The following is an 18,089-nucleotide window of genomic DNA, read 5'->3' as shown; positions in this document are numbered from 1 at the left end:
CTGGTTCTTCCGCACTGTATGAGTTCAAATCCCAGCGTAGACTTTTACTGGCTCTGGAATCCAGGGGAAGTCAGTTCTTTCTCTGTAATTGGAATCAGAGTGGGACCCAGCTCCACAAAATTGCCATGGGGGAGCACAATTGCTGACCCCACAGTCTGCCCACAGGGAGCACTATTTCTAAGTCCACAGTCTGCCCACAGGGAGCACTATTTCTAAGTCCACAGTCTGCCCACAGGGAGCACTATTTCTAAGTCCACAGTCTGCCCACAGGGAGCACTATTTCTAAGTCCACAGTCTGCCCACAGGGAGCACTATTTCTAAATCCACAGTCTGCCCACAGGGAGCACTATTTCTAAGTCCACAGTCTGCCCACAGGGAACACTATTGCTAAGTCCACAGTCTGCCCATAGGAAGCACTATTGCTAAGTCCACAGTCTGCCCACAGGGAGCACAATTGCTAAGTCCACAGTCTGTCCATGCTTGACCCAGCACTAGATAACAGGAAGGAAGTGGGCAGGGGTCATGTGCTTGAATGCTTGCGTTCAGACAGCACTGTGCATATTAACCCTACCAAGACCCTGAATAAGAAGTTCTGTGACTTGCCAACCTTCCCAGGGATGAGACCGATAACACCCTACACTGACTTGCTCTGGAACTACTCTCTTCTCTCTGATTGTCTCTGTCACTCAATCTAACAGCGAAAATGACTCCATAAACACAGACCCCCATAACCACTCTCTGAAGTGTACACAAGTAAAATAGCCGTCAATTAGGCAGATATAGCATCTGGGATCAGCACCTGGATTCAGGTGCTCCGAGCTGTAAAATTATTCACTTGGTGAATGAGTAGTCACAGCTACGTAAAAATAATCCAATTAGTGCATACGCAAATGAAGCCACTGGGGAAATACTACCTGGTATTAGTTTGGAAGGATTAAGTAAATGCCAGGATTTCTCCCTGTGAACATAGGCAGACAGGCTCCTAAGCGTCTTATGATTTTTCCATTGCCCTACCATGAGCAGAAGGCTGGCTGCCAAACTCCAGGCAGAAGTTTGAATGTTTTTTCCATCCTGGGCCCCTCCCTGCCAAGTGGGGAAAGGAATGAAGGCCCAGCCTCTGTTCCCGTGCCTGCTGGCAGAGTCCCTGGAGGCCGCGGCGTCCTGTCTGGGATGAACAGGGACAGCTGCTCACCCTCTACTCTCAGAAGAAGCATGGCTCTGTCTTTTCCTTGCTTCTGGAAAGAGGCAGGCTCACGCTTCCAAACCTGTTCTGAGGCTAGGGCTGCCCCCAGGCCTGCCCCTCCCACAGGAGCAGGCTCCAACTAGCCTTGGCTTTCAACTGGTCCTCCTCCCTAACCTCTCCTCACCTCAGGATGTACTGAGAAGCAGCTGCTGCTTTAGGATGCTTATGGATGATTCTATTCAATGAGAGGTTTGTGGAAGATATACACTGCAGAATTTAAAACAGCCCATCCAGGTGTGCACAGCATCTCTTGCCGGCTGCCTGCCACCGCCGATGCTAGAATGCAAACGTGACGGCCATTGGCAGCGGTCAAGGATATCTGTGCTAGGTGCTGGGACTTTGTGTATGTGGGGGGGGGGGTCCACACGTGGTCCTTGCATGTCCCCCTGCTCTCTAGCTGTGCTATATTATCTGGTTAGCAGCTTTCACTTATCCCTGTGTAGAATGTTAGGGGGCCTTGAAGCTCCTCTTCAGCAGAGAGCAAGGGACTGGGGTCACTCACTCTGTCTGGGTGGAGAATAACCATAATGTGAGGGTCTAACCTTGAGCAAAACAGTTTGAAAAACTGGGGGCGGGAGGTAATGGGATATTTTTTGCCACTAAAACCCATGTCAGCGGCTTCTATCATCAGCAACGGGTGAAAGTGCTGGCCAAGAGCCATCTGAGCCGTTCATTCCAGGCTTGGCAGCCTGCTATCCCGGCCAGGCAGCTATGGGGATCAATGCCAGGGAGAGTCAGGCCATGCCACTTACTCCAGGCTCACCCCATCCCACCCCTTCTCCTTGCAACGTCAGCACCTGGGGTCCCTGTTCAGAGGCAGTGAAGCATCTTCTGACATCCAAGCAGATGTTCGCAGATGTTCTGGTGGCTTCTGTGAAACAGTCCCCCACCCACCCCTTAAAAAACTTGCAACCCTTATCTCAGAATTTTATGACAAGTAGAATCGGCTGGCAGATGAGGCTCCAAGCTCACAGCTGCGCACGTCTCAGTTTTATAACTGCCAAGTCTGATTGACAACTCCTGGGCAAACCAGAAAGCCAGCAGGCAGCAAGGAAGGCTTCCTGAAGGAGGTGGTCCGTGGACCTAAAGTTAAGAGGATGCTAACACAGGAGGGAAGAGCAGCTGCACAGGGACAGCTTGAACAATCCCAATGGTGAGGGGACAGGGCAGGTCAGCAGACATGACAGGGGCAAGGGGGGCAAACACTGTGTGGAGACTTCCCCTGGGAACTGGCAGCTGACAGAGAAGGGTCCTGGGATAGATCTGATATCTGGAAACAAGTGGAAAGCAGTTACCACGCTGTAACCAGTGGTAGCGAGGCCTGGCCATGTGCAACTCCGTCATGTGGCCTGGATGACCCCGGGTCACTTGTCATCTGTTACCCTGTGTTCCATCCATTAAAAAAAATGGAAAGGCAGAAATCCCAAGAAAGGACAGTGACCTTGGAGAAACTCTCATCTGGTTGGTAGTTGCTAACCCCACCCCTCCATCTGTTCCCACCACTTCAGTTCTACATTTTTCCCCCAACCCTTTTGGGGTTTTGAAAAACACAGCTTACAAAGATAAACAGTCTGCTAAACAAAAGTGAAGAGAGGGGAATAAAGTTTTGGAGGGTGGGCCGTGAAATCGGCAGCACAGGCTTGTTCTGAGGATGCTCACGGTGGCTGGACCCCACGGCTTCTGTTTTCTCCGTCCATCATTTCCCGCAGTCTCTCTGGGTCTCCTGGTCATCACCTGTCACACTTTCCATTCCCACAGGGGATTCTGAGTTCCACTCAGCACATAGAATCCCCCAAGCTTGGGGACCTACGCTTCAAAGCCCTTAACAGCTGGCATCAGCGTATGACCTAGGCCATAAAGACAACACTGTCTCTTCTAATGTACTGTACTCAAACTTGACAACGGTGAAAACAGAGCTACACACAAGCTACCATTCCCAGATTAAAGGGCAGACTTTGAAGACTTAGCTATGGTCTCAGGAACTTACATTAGAACCTGAGAATGTCCACAGAGGTCCATAGACAAGACAGATATTCGAGTGCACACCCTTGGAGACATCCTTAATCCCCCAACCACTATGTGAGTGCACAACGTAAGGCACCCTTGTTCCGTACCTTGGCCATTGGCATTCCTGGTGAGTCTAGAACATCCTTTCCCGGGCTGATAATGAGTAGAACATTTTTAATACGATTTTTAGAAATAGGAACAGAGCCTCTTCATTGTGTATGCCATCTCAAGTGGTCAGCCCTGGAATCATGTGCATACAGGCAACACTAAATGGATTTGGAAGGTTGTGTTGATATATGTGTGCATTTGTGTGTGTGTATAATAATAATAATAATAGCCATCTGTTTGAAAGAGATTAAGTGGGGTATGGGAATGCTAGAAAAGAACATAGGAGGGGTTGATGGAGGAAAGAGAGGGAAATAAAGAATATAATAACACTTTAATTAAAATAAAAATAGAGGGGAAATTGAGGGTCACTTTTAGAATACCTAAATTACGAGCCTTACCTTGATGTATCTGTCTCCTCATTTCACCCTGACAGCTCTCACTCATCTTTTGAGGTGACATTCTGACTTACAAATGAAGAGCACTGACCAGCTCCCGTGTGCTGTACCTGCAGGCAGGGCAATGCGAGCCCCTGAGCAAACGATTTTAAAACAGAGGTCACATCGTGCTCATGGGCAGCAGAGACCAGAGGAGAACAGAGTCCAGGAAGCTAAGAGAGGCAAGGTTCTCAGAGTGGTCAGAGGTGTGAAAAGCCACAAATCACCTCCCTTAGGCGATGACAAGATCATAGCCAGATTGGGCAGTGTGTTGGGTAGATAGGGTCTTGACCATAACCACTGTAGTGGGGTGGCATCCAAAGGCCCTAGGAGAAGCCTTGCTGTGACACTAAGGTGAGCAATGAAGAAGAGCATGCGTTAGAAGCATCGGCAGATACTGCCTGTGCGTCCTTGTTTGTTTTAGACCAGGAGACATGAAGGCATATGGTACTGATGGATGAAGCTGAAGAAGAGAAAGAGATGCGTAGAAGTCTAATCCTTACAAGGCAGGGAGACAGAGACAGAGGCTCTGGGTATGGGAGTGGGAGAATGCTTTCAAGTTGCTGGCAATGGTACCCCAAGACCACACAAAGGGTAAGATCAGAAGGGGTTCAGGGGTCTACAGGCAGTGGGGGTTGACAAGACAGTTAGGGGGCGGGGTCGAGTCGCAAGCAGCACCATGGCATCGTGTCTTATCATACATGCCAGTTTGGGCATCTTCATCAGGGCAGGCATCTCACACATCTCTGTTCTGTGAGAGGATCACCCTAATCTTCTATCCCCGTACCCTGCAGCTCTGACAGACACGTCCTGGCACTTCATCTGTGTGTCACATGGCCCTGATGTGGCGGGATCCTAGCAAGAACTGAGAAAGGTTTGAGCAATCCACCCTCACCCACGCCTTGCAGAAGGAAAGTAGGAGCGAGAGCCAGAACTAACGAGATGGAATTTTTAAAGGGCGGCTGTAAATCTCCGCGCTGCCGTTTAACGGGACCACGAAGTTCTGAGCTTATTTGGAATGAAGGGAACCCTGACAAATTGTACTGCGTATGTGGGAGTCGACACCCGACAGGCAGGACAGTGAGGAACGCCATCAGGGGCCATCCTCCCCCATGTCTGGCTCACTCCCTAGTGAGTCATCCCGAAAGGAAATGTCTTCAGCGGCTCCCAGGACACACCATGGGAACCAGCCGTCATCCGCATCTGCAAGGACTCCTGTGTCCCCTCACACTGAGGGTTCAGAATGAAAGCCCAGTCCCACAAGGCCAGCTGACCCACAGTGGCTAGGAGGTCACTGTGACTTACCCTGCCTCAGAGGACTGCCCTTGGGACATACCACACCCTGTGTACTCGAACTCTGAGATTTTCTTCTGCTCTGCAACATCTTTGTATCTTCATGCCTTTAAACCCCACAGCAGACGGGACAGGGCTGAGCACACAACAAACACCCAAAAGTGGTGTCCCTAAAGCCAGGTGTGGTGGGGGCACATCTGCAATCCCAGAACTCTGGACGTGGAGGCAGGAGGACCAGAAATTCAAGCTTAGTTTCAGCTATATAACCTACATAGTGAGTTCAGGGCCAGCCTGGGGTAGAGGAGACCCTGGTTGAAGAGCATGGGGCATCGTGTTTCTCGTTCACTATAGAATAAACTCAATAAATAAAACCTGCTTTGCTAACTTCCCTAGATTATCAAGAGGACACAACCCACTACAACTGGCTTTATAGACACAGAATTCTCAGAAAGTCTATGTAGGTCCTAACCCAGTCTGTAGGACAAGTCAGTGGATGAATTAGTGAATAAAGTAGTGTGTGTGTGTGTGTGTGTGTGTGTGAGAGAGAGAGAGAGAGAGAGAGAGAGAGAGAGAGAGAGAGAGAAAGAGAGAGAGAGAGAGTGTGTGTGTGTGTGTGTGTGTGTGTGTGTGTGTGTGTGTGTGTAGAATAAAGGTCAACATACACCTCGATATTTCTTTTTTCTTTTAATTTGTTGTTTGAGAATTTCATAAATACATATAGTATGGTTTAGTCACAAGGACTACACAAAATCAGTTGAACCCAAATCCCAGAATGGAAGGGGAGGGACTCACGCAGTCTCACCCCTATGGGAAGAACTGTCAGTGACTGATGGCTGCTGGGAGAGGGAGGGTCAGTTCTTTTCTGGGATGCGACCCCAAATAGTATGTCCATGCTCCAGTGGATAACTCTACAGCCATGCATATATTGGAAACACTAAGTAAACTATGTGGGTTTTAAAAAAGACCACATTAGTTTTTAAGACTTGTAACAATGAGTCTTTTTCTGTCACGCCAGACAGCTCCCAAATAGTGACATAGAGACTTCTTATTAATTATGAAAGTTCAGCCTATAGCTTAGGCTTATTCCTAACTAGCTCTTATAACTTAAATTAATCCATTTATATTAATCTGTGTTCTCTCACGTGGGGTTCCCTCTCTTCCATCTTGCACCTCCTGTGCTCCTAGATTCCTCCTCCTCTTCCTTTCTCTTCCTGGAAAATCCACTTGCACCTCCTGCCTAGCGACTGGCCATTCATCTCTTTATTAAACCAATCAGAAGGTACTTTGGCAAGGACACATCTTCACAGTGTACAGATATTCTGAAACTCATCTCTCACTGAGACTCAGGGCCCAGTAGCCAGATGGCCCCAGGGAACCTCTTATCTCTGCACAGTTTTTATGTGTGTTCCAAGCATCAAAGTCAGGTCTTCAACTTGCACAGCAAGCCCTTGATGGACAGGGCCATGCCTCCAAGCGCAGGAGCTTGAATTGTGCCTGTATTAAATGATTCACTAAGGTGGTTCTTCACTTCCAGTCTTTGTAGACACTAACAAGGAGGCCTATGTCAGCCCCTTGTCTGAAGGGAGCAACACCTAAGATCTGAGAGTTGAAGTAGATGGTTGGAGGAGACCCATTGCTGCATCTGTGTCCCTACTAGTCAATTTCAATCTAGGTACAAGCTATGTGGAGACAGCAGCCCCTCTATCCTGTTCTTATCTGGGTTCTCAGTGACTCACACAGCATCTCATATTAATGGTGAACATGAAAGATGCTTGCTACATGAGAAAGTCCCTAATATTCATCACTTAAAAAAGAAGTTTCCTCCCCAAGTAGAATCACTTCATATGCTGGATCACAAACTGTAGCTGAGAAGAGGGAACCTCAACTGAGAAAATGCCTCCATTAAGACTGGGCTGTGGGCAAGCCTGTAGGGCATTTTCCTAATTGCTGATTGACGGGAAAGGGTCCAGCCAATAGTGGGTAGGCCTATCCCTGGGCTGGTGGTCCTGGGTTCTATAAGACAGCAGGCTGAACAAGCAAGTAAGCAGCACTCCTTGGCCTCTGCATCAGTTTCTGCCTCCAGCTTCCTGCCCCGTTTGAGTTCCTTTCCTGACTTCCTTTGACAAAGAACAGTGATGCAGAAGTATAAGCCAAATAAACCCTTCCCTCCCCAACCTGCTTTTGGTCATGGTGTTTCATGACCAATATAGTAACCTTAAGGCACTTAGCAAAATGTATATTATTCCAAAATTATTATTGACTGAAAACACTTGGAATTTTGCCATCTTGACCCAAAAATAATTGTTTCAAATGAATACACACACACACACATATGTATATATATTTCAATCTAGGTACAATCTATATATTCTGAGATATATTTATACATATATACACACACATATATATATGTATATATATATATATCAGAATATTCAGATAATGACCATTGCTGTCTTTACTTAAAATCCAAACAGAAAGTGAATTGGAGACAGTCTAGAGATAGGAGCTCCCAAAACACTGCACATGGTAACCGCTCAGATTGGACTCAGGGTGTTCAAGGATCCCTGCCTTAGAGTCTTAGTTGGTCAAAGTTCCTTTCCCTAAGGGTTCCATAAGGGTTTCCATAAGGGTTCCGTGTACAAGGAAGCATCATTTCACTTCCCAGAGGAACTGACTCACTGAAAACCTGAGCAGTGGTAGCCCAGTAAGGCTTTGGCACACTCGTGAGAGGGCAAATGGGCAAGGGCTGGGAGCCCATGACCACAGCCCATGACCGCAGCCCATGACTGCACCCAGGGCAGAAACACAACCACTTCTGGATGGTAGATTTCTCAAAGGCAGGCTGGTTTTGGGGGTGATCCCAAGAAATGCATTCCAGAGTTCCCTGACTTCAATTTGAAAGGCATTCATGTAAGACAAAGGAGCCCACACAAGGGGAAACAGATTATAGGATTTAACAATCTGGCCACAGCTTAAATGCCACAGGACTTGCTAGCTCTGCAGTTTCTGTTTAGTCTAGGGGTGAGGGCGGTGGGGAGGACTATGGCGACCTTCTGAAATGCAAATGTCATTATGGTACCCTCACTTTAAGTATGGGAGCAGAAGGAGTGACCTTCAGGAGAGCTCACTCCCCCCTAAAATACAACATGGAGCTCTTAAGGATATACCCTGTACCCGGTTTTCAGAGTGGAAGACTCTATATCCAGGAAATGGCTTGCAGAATGATGTGAGAAGATACACGGCATCCTATTGTGGCCTGTGCATTTGTGCTTATCAACATAAACACATGTGCACTTGAGTATACGCATCATACATATGCATATGCACACATGCACGCATGCACGCCAGCACGTGTAGTACCACAAAGGCAATCACCCAACCACAGCCATGATGGAAGGACCTGCCAACAGTCTTAATTCTTAATACAGCAAAGTGGGGAAATATATCAAAGATCTTCATTGAGGCGCACCACGTTCATCTGCGCACTATGCGTCACCATACAGTTCGTGAACCGGGCAAGGGGCTGGAGATTGAAACACACAAAGACTCACAGACAGAAACACAGGTCATCCTTGATGCCAGAATGCCCCCTTGATTGTGTACCAGAGCTGCATATAAAGAGATCCTTAACTGATAGCCACGCCCCAGCCAAACCCACCAAAAACCACTCCCCTGCCATCAGGAACTCTCGTGCTCAGAGCAGCTGCAAGCATTACAAGTTGTTTACCAGAAATTCAGGATCTGGGGGGTCCACAGCTCCCAACACTTCTTCTTCTTCTTCTTCTTTTTTTTTTTTGGCTTTTCGAGACACGGTTTCTCTGTGGTTTTGGAGCCTGTCCTGGAACTAGCTCTTGTAGACCAGGCTGGTCTCGAACTCACAGAGATCTGCCTGCCTCTGCCTCCCAGGTGCTGGGATTAAAGGCGTGTGCCACCACTGCCCAGCTAGCTCCCAACACTTCATGGCTGCAGTGAAGGAAAGCCAACCCCAGCACAACTAAACATGCTTCAGTGGCTGAGAAAACTTGGTTTTTCTTAGGTTTGGTTTATCTTTAGGGGCATCTCAAAAGCAGTATCACAATGGCTATTACAATAATTTAGCATGTGACCATGCCCTGATAACAATCCTATTTCAGTAGTTTTTCCCACAAAATGAAAAGCATCGGATGTTGTTATGCATTCAATTGTATCTAGATGCTGTCTCTATTCCAACAAGAATGATCTTAACATGAACGACTATTCTAAGAATTCTGGTTAGGTCCACCAGTCTGTGTCTATACACTGGGGAAAATTTTAAGATTCAGAAAAAAAAGGAAAGAAAGAGAAAACAACAAAAAATACTTTTGTAAGGATTAGCATGTATTCTTTTAAGTGAAAAAAAAATTTAGAAATTGGGTATATATTTTGTCACTTGTGTAAAATATAATTATTACCAGTAGAAAAAATAGTCTAACACAAATTTAATTACAGCTACAAAAGAGACAAGATGACCAGAAGAATTACTGCGAGAAATTGTAGACAAGATGATATCAAAACAATGAATGACGTTAGATCAAAGAAACTCAGAGCTTCCCTAAGAACACAGGAAACACTGAAGAGGAAAAACAAACCCACCTCTCAGCACTTCATATATGAATTGTTTAAAAGCCAAGTCAAAGAGAGAACTTTGGAAGGCAACCAGCACATTCCCCACAGGCAAACAGAGGTAAGAGTTTGACCAAGTTCAGTAAAAGCTGAATTCCAGAGACAGGCAGACTCTGGCCCTTTCAGCTCACTACCACTCTCTCTGATTGACAGAGCTCTGCCTCCCATAGGCCTGCAGACAAGGTATATGTCTGCCCCTGCTGAGCCTCCTCTGAAACCCCACATGGGTCCTCTGCTGTGGACACAACGGACATGTATAGCCTTATGTGATAAGAGATCACCATTTCCTGAAGAACTTGTGTATACTGACCAGGATTTTGTTCCCAAGTGGAGCCAAGATAGATCGCATTGTCTGCTGACCTGGGCTTCAAGGAACAAGGGATGAAAGCAAGATAAACTTAATTTTTCTCTTATTTTTAATCATATTTTCACCTTTAGCATATTATTATCCTCATGTTTAAACAAAAACAAAGTCTACAATAGTGAGACAGGTCTGACAGGAGCCGTCTCAGAATCTGTGAAAAAAAACTTCTAGAACCATGTGATGTAATACCTTGGCTCTGAAGGTTTTCTTGTAGGCTTTGGGGGAAAGGAGTAAGATAAAATAAAGATGATATTTTATGATAAATATAAAATGTGATATGTTTGATTCTATTTGTGTCCTACATAGTTATATCTGAATACTTTACTTTGGGATTTTCTTCATTTGAGGAGTGATTAATTTGAAGACTAAGAACTGGATCTTAAACAGCCGTTCCACGGTTATAGGTCCTGAAAATACCATGTTCCTTTTGAGTCTATTTCCTCATTCTCACGGGGTTATGATGCTGGCTATGATGATGGCTTCACAAGAGATGCTCAACCTAGTGCCTGCTATACCACACACCCACACCCACACCGGGGGCGATTTTAGTAGACATTGGCTCAGTTATTGTTTGGGTTTATCATATTTTCACCCTTACGGTTATAGAAGCCTCAATGTTGGTTATCTGATGCCTGCTTCTCCTTGCGTGACTTGTTTTATGGAAATCTTCAAAATGCAAGAAACATCACTCTCCCCTGACTTTTCCTGGTCCAGGGTTCACGCTCCTGTGAGGCCTGACAGATGGGTACCTGCTCAAAGCTGGGAAGCACGCCCACCTCAGCCACACCCAGCCCAGGACACCATACACCTTCCTGCAATAGAGCAAGGCTGCTCCTTCGATGCCTCGCTTCTCAGGGTGGCTCATGGCAGCTCAACGGTTAGTGGACTGACCAACTCTGTAACCCAGGCAGAACCATACAGCTCTCTAATGTATTTCAAGTAATTGCTGGCTCACAGAAGCCATCATCCTGCTGCCTTGCTTCACTTGCAATAGTGTCAGAGTCTAGATCAAGACCTAGCAGACTCCACGGCAAATGGTCAGACGTGGCCTAATCTCATGTGGGACTTTGAGTGACATGTAATCATGGACTTTACAAAACAAGCCGTGGGCAAAAATTCACCTCTTTGCCACCCCTTGACAACCCTGGTGCCAGATTTTCATCCCCTCCCCGTTGGTTGATCAGTGAGGACAAGCAGACCCCTGAATGGTTTCAGCTTTGTTAGAACTACATTATGTTTTAGGCAGAGATCTGATTCAAAGAGAAGAGACATTTTACTACAATGTATTTTGAAATGTATCATATGTGTCCCCACCCCTTAGCCACCACTTACACATACATAGAGCACACATGCGCACTCACACACACCTGAAACTCATAAACATACAATAAACGCATGTACAGGCATAATACTCACGCATGCCACATCACACAAACACAACCACTCAGATGTGTTCACACACGTGTGTACATTCATACTCACCCACTCAGACCCACTTACACACAAGCATTCTCTCTCTCTCTCTCTCTCTCTCTCTCTCTCTCTCTCTCACACACACACACACACTCACATACTTATGCTCACTCACCCCCACGCGTTCTTACTCATAGTCACACACACAGATGCACGCACGCGCGTGCGCACACACACACACACTTGTAATCCAAGTAGTCAAGTCAAAGGAAATGCCTGAACCTTCCCAGCTGGTTTCCATGGGAACCTGCGAGAGCAAAGCACGTGTCCCACACAAGCACCAGGTCTGGCCAGACCTTCCTGATTAGGGCAATTTGATTCCCATCAGCCTTTTCTCTCTTCTGCCCTCCCCCTCCTTGCTCTCTCTGTGGATCCCCTGAGCTCGCAGGCTCCTGGAGATCCCTGGCTGCTTCTCACCCTGCTCCCACTTGCCTGCCTCTTCACCCAAGGGCCTCTGGGATGAAGGTCAGACATCTGCTTTCCATCTTCCCCCATGGCTTAGCTGAAGCCGGGCAGATTCCCACTCATAAATCACAGCTCATCTGGACCGCGCTCGGCCACGCAGGGCTGTTTACTCAGCGAATCGCCTTTTATAGAAGAATGGGCTCCTCCCTCCTCCTCTTTCCACCCGGGACTGCCATTTTCTAGATTGATCATCTTCTTAACTAACTTTTAGAAAAAGGAAGAAGAGAATTCATTTTGGTCCGACCTTCTCTTGGACTATTCCAAAGTTAGGCTTCTAGCACACTGTAGTATATATAATATATATATATTATTATATTGGTTGGTTAAGTTGGTTAAGATACACCATGCCGCTGCTCTCCCTGCTCCGGTATCACATCTGACTCTCCAACTCCGGTCTCCATCCTTCACCTTCCACTTCAAAGTGAAGTGTGCAGTGTAGGTGTGTGTCCACTTATGCCTAGAGACACATGTGGCCACGCATGCACCTGTGCAAGCTAGACGTCCACTTTGGGCGCCAGCCTCAATCGTTCTCAGAGTCTCCCGCTGAAACTGGAGGTGACCAACCGGCTAAAATGGCTGGCCAGTGAACCTCCAAGATCCCCTCATCTCCACCTCCATGCGCATGTGCCACCGGGACCAGCTTTTCTATTTGAGTTCTGGGAATCGAACTTGTGGCATCACGCTTGCACAGCAAGGATTTGACCAGCTAGGCAATCTCCAGGCCCACGCTCTTCCACTTTCAAAGACATTGTGTCCACTAAGTAATTCAAGCTGAGTTCAACTCCATCTTCAACCTCAAGTCCCTATGCTATGGCACAAGACATCTTTCGGGTCACAAGGCCTGTGACAGGGACATCCTTTCAGGGCATCCTTCTGTCTATAGCACCAAGATGACAAGGCTAGCAGGTGGCAGGGTATATCAAATACAAGTCTAATTTCAGGAGGCACCTACCAATCCGTTCTCCTGTCTCTGTATGGTTAACCAGCATTCTGCTCGTTTGCCCTGTGACTTCTGGGGCACTTCCAGCACCCCTGTAGCCAAGACCTCTGTGCTCTTCAAAGCTCAGGATGGCTTTCATCTCTGCCTTGGAGCGTTTCCTGAGCAAACTTGGCTGGTGAGCACTAAAGCCACGTGATGGAAACTGCATCTGGAGTCCTCCCTGCCTCATGGTGACAGTCTGGACTAGAATGCATCTGGCATGGGAACACAGCCAAACTCTGAGCAGCCCAGCCCGTTCCCTACCAGCATCCCGTGTCCTTTCGGGTCTTATGGCTAAAGAGAACAAGAGAGGTCTTTCTCCACTGCAGAGCTGTAGAGGAAAGGAGCTGTGGGCTTTTCTGAATCTCCTCCTTGTCACATGGAACAGCTCTGACTCCTTCACCATTCTCTCAGGGCATGTTCTAGAAGGTTCTCTATGCCTGGGTGCAGTGTTCCCCACACGCTCCTGATTCCTTAAGGCCATACAGAGTGGGAGTCATATAGGCATGTTCTAGAAGGTTCTCTATGCCTGGGTGCAGTGTTCCTCACACGCTCCTGATTCCTTAAGGCCATAAAGAGTGGGAGTCATATAGGCATGTTCTAATCAGCCTTCCTCCTGGATACCTCATTGCTTCTACCTGAGATCAAACTGGCCTTCCACCTGGTTCACTGTTTAGACTGAACTGAGACAACATGGCAGCATGCTAGTTCACCCTTCATCTATACTGGAAGGCAGACCAGCTGCCTTTTTTTTTTTTTTTGAGTCACAGTGTTTTAGTTGGGTTTCTATTGCTGTGATGGAACACCATAACCAAAAGCACCTTGGGGAAGAAAGGGTTTATCTGGCTTACATTTTCATATCACTGTTCATCACTGAAGGAAGTCAGGACAGGAACTCATGCAGGGCAGGAACCACCTAGAGGCAGGAGCTGATGCAGAGGCCATGGTGGAGTGCTGCTTACTGGCTTTCTCTCCATGATTTGCTCAACCTACTTTCTTATAACACCTAAGATCACCAGCCCAGGGACGGCACAACCCACAGTGGGCTGGGGCCTCGCACATCAATCACTAAGAAAATGCCCTATAGGTCTAGAATCTAGTCTTATGGAGCCATTTTCTCAACTGGGGTGTCCTCCACTCAGATAACTCTATCTTCTGTCAACTTGATAAAAAACTAGCCAGCACACGGGGTCTCCTTATGTAGTAGCCCTGACTAACCTGGAACTCTCTGTGTAGACCAGGCTGGTCTCAAACTCATAGAGATCTACCAGCCTCAAGGGCTGGGATCAGAAGTAGGTATCGCCAGACCAAGCCCAACTTCTGAAATCTGTCTTCTTCTATCCAGATCTCTTCACATTCCTCTCTGCTTCATGACATCCCTAACCATGGAAATACTTCCATGTTTTTGTCCACAGCACTGGTCAAAACACAGACTAGATAAGAATCAGGAGCTAAGCTCTTAACACACCAGAACTCCAGCTTAGCGAGTCAGGGATTCCTCTGGTCGCCAATAACCAGTAAGTGACACACCACGCTACCCCACCTCCACACACAGCTCTCTGCTCGGCTGCATCCCATCTTCAGGAGCTGTCAGATGCCCTGATGGAGAACAGATGGAGCAGAGAGAAACCACATTCCCAGGGCCACGCCTGCCAGAGCAGGGAGTGAGTTCTGCAGGCAGTGGCTGCCACGGGGAGGGGTTCTCCCTAGATCTTCCACCAAGCACGGTGGGGATAGAGAAGACTTCAAACTAGCCCAGGATTCAAAACGATGCTTAGCTCCCTTACTGCTGCGGATAAAGAATTAGAAGAGCAGGGTTGCACAACTGGGTCTGCTTTTGGAGGCCTTTGGGTACACAGAAGCTCACTTGGTTTCCTGCAAATACCACAAGCTCCATAGCTGGCCTATGTGTCCCTGACTCAAGGTGAACACTGATGGAGCTGAGCTAACGAGCCTACATTGTTGGGAACTTCCCTCCGGTGCTGTGCATGAGGCAACCACAGTGCCGTCCCAGCTCAAGTCCATGACCCCAGCTCTCCCGGCTCAGATATGCCCGAATCTGCGTGCAAAGCATGAGAGACAATACCAATTAAAATAGCTTCCTTAGGTCCCGAGGGAGATGGAGGGAGGCAGTGTGGGTGGAAATGAGAACAATACATGATATACAGACCTGGAAATCTCAAAGAATGAGTGAAATATTTTTTAAATACATCTATCATATACGGTCAGTTTTGAGGTTTACAGACAGTACAAACGGTTCCCAACAGTTTACAGCTGATCTTGAGAGAGCTCCGATTCCGAAGTTCCATACTTCACAGCTCAAATTACTTTTAAGAAAATGCTTAAGTTATGGCTCTAACATTTGGGGGGGTAGTTTGTTTTTTGGTGGTTGTGTGTGTGTCTGTATGTGTGAGTGTGTGTTTGTGTGTGTGTGCGTGCATATCCAAAGAAAAAAGCTATCCAGTGACGTTGGCAGGGCGTCTATGGCCACTTCCTTTATGCTCAGGCCTGCACTCAAAGCAACGGAGTTAACAGAAGCTGTGTCCCTGGTCTCAAGAACAGCTGGTGGGGAAGTCTCCTGAGTGGATGGTCACACCTGCTAGTCTATGCTGCTCAAAACCAAGACCAGAAACAGCACACAGTTAGGCTGTGCTTTCTCTGCCTTCCTCTGACCCTGCAGAGTGGCCACTGGATGTGTTCAAAATCTGGTGATGTGTAAATTCCTCTCTCAGTGTCTGTCTCTCTCTGTTTGTCTCTCTGTGTCAATCTCTCTCTGTCTGTCTTTGCCCCACTCCCACCCCATACATGTGCAGCCTTGGCAAAGGCAGTCTGAGTCTCTCAGAACCTGATTCCTCCTTCTGTGGAGTAGGCATACTCCTACTAGACATGTGCCCTCCTCACCTCCTCACCTCGCAGCCATCTTCATCCCTGCACGGTCTTCCCTTTGTGCCTGTGGGGAAGTAAAAGGAATTGATGTATGGGAGACTGCCAAGCCAATGCCAAAGCTAGACAGCAGGGCTTCTGTGACAAACGCAGGAGCAGATGCTTTCCTGGAGATGAATCATGATTGATTTATCCAAGACAAGTTTCCGAGATGGCTGCACGATGCTTTGGGCCACGAGCCTAGTATTTGTTATGGTGTCCCAACACTCTCCGTCACAAAGTCCGGGGAGGATGGACCACACTTAAAACCTCATTTATTATGTCATTGCCTGGTAACAATAAATGGAAGTTGTCCAGATTCGCAGAGATAAAATTCTCAAAATGAAAATATATTGTTTAAAAGTAGGGACCAACAGAATAGCCTCGGCCAATCAGACTTAATGAGCTGAGCTTAATCTTCAGGACCCGCAGGTAGGATGAGAGAATTGATTCCTGCAGATTGTCCTGACTTTCAGACACATGCAGTAGCATGTGAACACTCATCAAACGCTGTGCTTGGGTACACAAACACATGTACACACACAGGCATGAAAAGAGAGAAAGAGAGAGAGAGAGAGAGAGAGAGAGAGAGAGAGAGAGAGAGAGAGTTGATGACACCACTTACTCTTTTTTTAAAAAAAGTATATATAAATGTTTATATGTATGAATATGTATGTGTATTTTTAATGTATATATATATGTAAATGTACCACATGTCTGCAGTGTCCAAAGAGACCAGCAGAGCATGAAACTGAAGTTATAGTTATCAACTGCCATGGGTTTTGGGAAGCAGTCCTAGGTCTTCTGCAAGAGCAGCGGGTGCTATTAACACTGAGCCGCCTCTCCAGTTCCAAGAGAGACCACTCACACTCTTTCTACTTCATTTTAAAATTATTGATATTTTATGCATTATGCTTTTTGCCTGTATGTATGTCTATGTACCACATGCATGCCTGGTATCTGTAGAGGCCAGAGGGTGTTGGGACCCCTGGAACTGGAGTTACAAATAACTATGAGCCACCCTATGGGTGCTGGGAGTCAAATCTGTGTCCCCTTGGAGAGCTGGTAGTGCTCTTAACCACTGGGCAATCTCTCTAGCCCCGAGTCACTCAACTGTAAGCTAAAGATGTTAAATAACTAAGTGCTTAGCAGTTTCCAGCCCCACAGCCAATATTTCCGATATCTTTCATACTAAAGGGAAGTGTTCTCCAGTGTGATGGCGGATATGTGACTAGGTACGAATGGGGGTGGACTGAAGGACGAACTGAGGACTTGATAAGAAATCGAGGACTTAGCCGGGTGGTGGTGGCACGTGCCTTTAATCCCAGCACTAGGGAGGCAGAGGCAGGAGGATCTCTGTGAGTTCGAGGCCAGCCTGGTCTACAAAGGGAGTTCCAGGACAGGCTCCAAAGCTACAGAGAAACCCTGTCTCGAAACACCAAAAAAAAAACAAAAAGAAGTCGAGGACTTGACCCCTGGGTTACTAAAAGGCCCATTAGAATCTACTGAGAGACATCAGAAGGACATGGCCCTGTGCCTAAAGGGAAACCATAAACAGAAAACCTCACCAAGAAAGTCAACTGGATGGATATTATTATTTGCTATTAGCATTTCTTGAAGGTTTTCCTTAAGCGATGAGAACTGTCAGATGAGAGTGGTTTAGTGGCTTGACTGACAGCTAGCAGACCCCTCCCAGTGCCAGGCGACAGCAGCAGCTCTGAGGATCAGACATCGGATTGACTGAGGTGTGCAGAGACAGCACCAGATCCACGGAGGCTGCCATTGTCTCAGCAGCTCTGAGTCAGCGTCCCTGAGGTAGCAGAAACTTCCAGATTCATCTCCGCCACAACCCAAATGCTGGTGTGTTCACTGGCCTATGCTGTCGCGCGAAATGCTGTTCAAGAGCAAGGACCAGGAGGTTTCTCCTCTCCATGGCGGCTCTGCAGTGGCTGGCTGGCTGGCGACAGTTCAGTCAGGCTCGCCACCATCACGGCTCTTACCACATTGCACTGCGGTCACCGCTTACACACATTTCCTCACTAGATAAGAGAGATAAAAACCCACAGGGTTTCTTCATGTCCACGCAGTGTGCCTGGCCAGCTTACTACTTTACCCGTGTAGCATGGCGGGTCTTAGAAAGGCATGCACCTTGTAATG

This window comes from Microtus pennsylvanicus, chromosome 17 (assembly GCF_037038515.1).
Source record: "Microtus pennsylvanicus isolate mMicPen1 chromosome 17, mMicPen1.hap1, whole genome shotgun sequence".
Taxonomy (NCBI): domain Eukaryota; kingdom Metazoa; phylum Chordata; class Mammalia; order Rodentia; family Cricetidae; genus Microtus; species Microtus pennsylvanicus.
The sequence above is the reverse complement of the archived record's forward strand: the minus strand, read 5'-3'. Positions refer to the sequence as shown.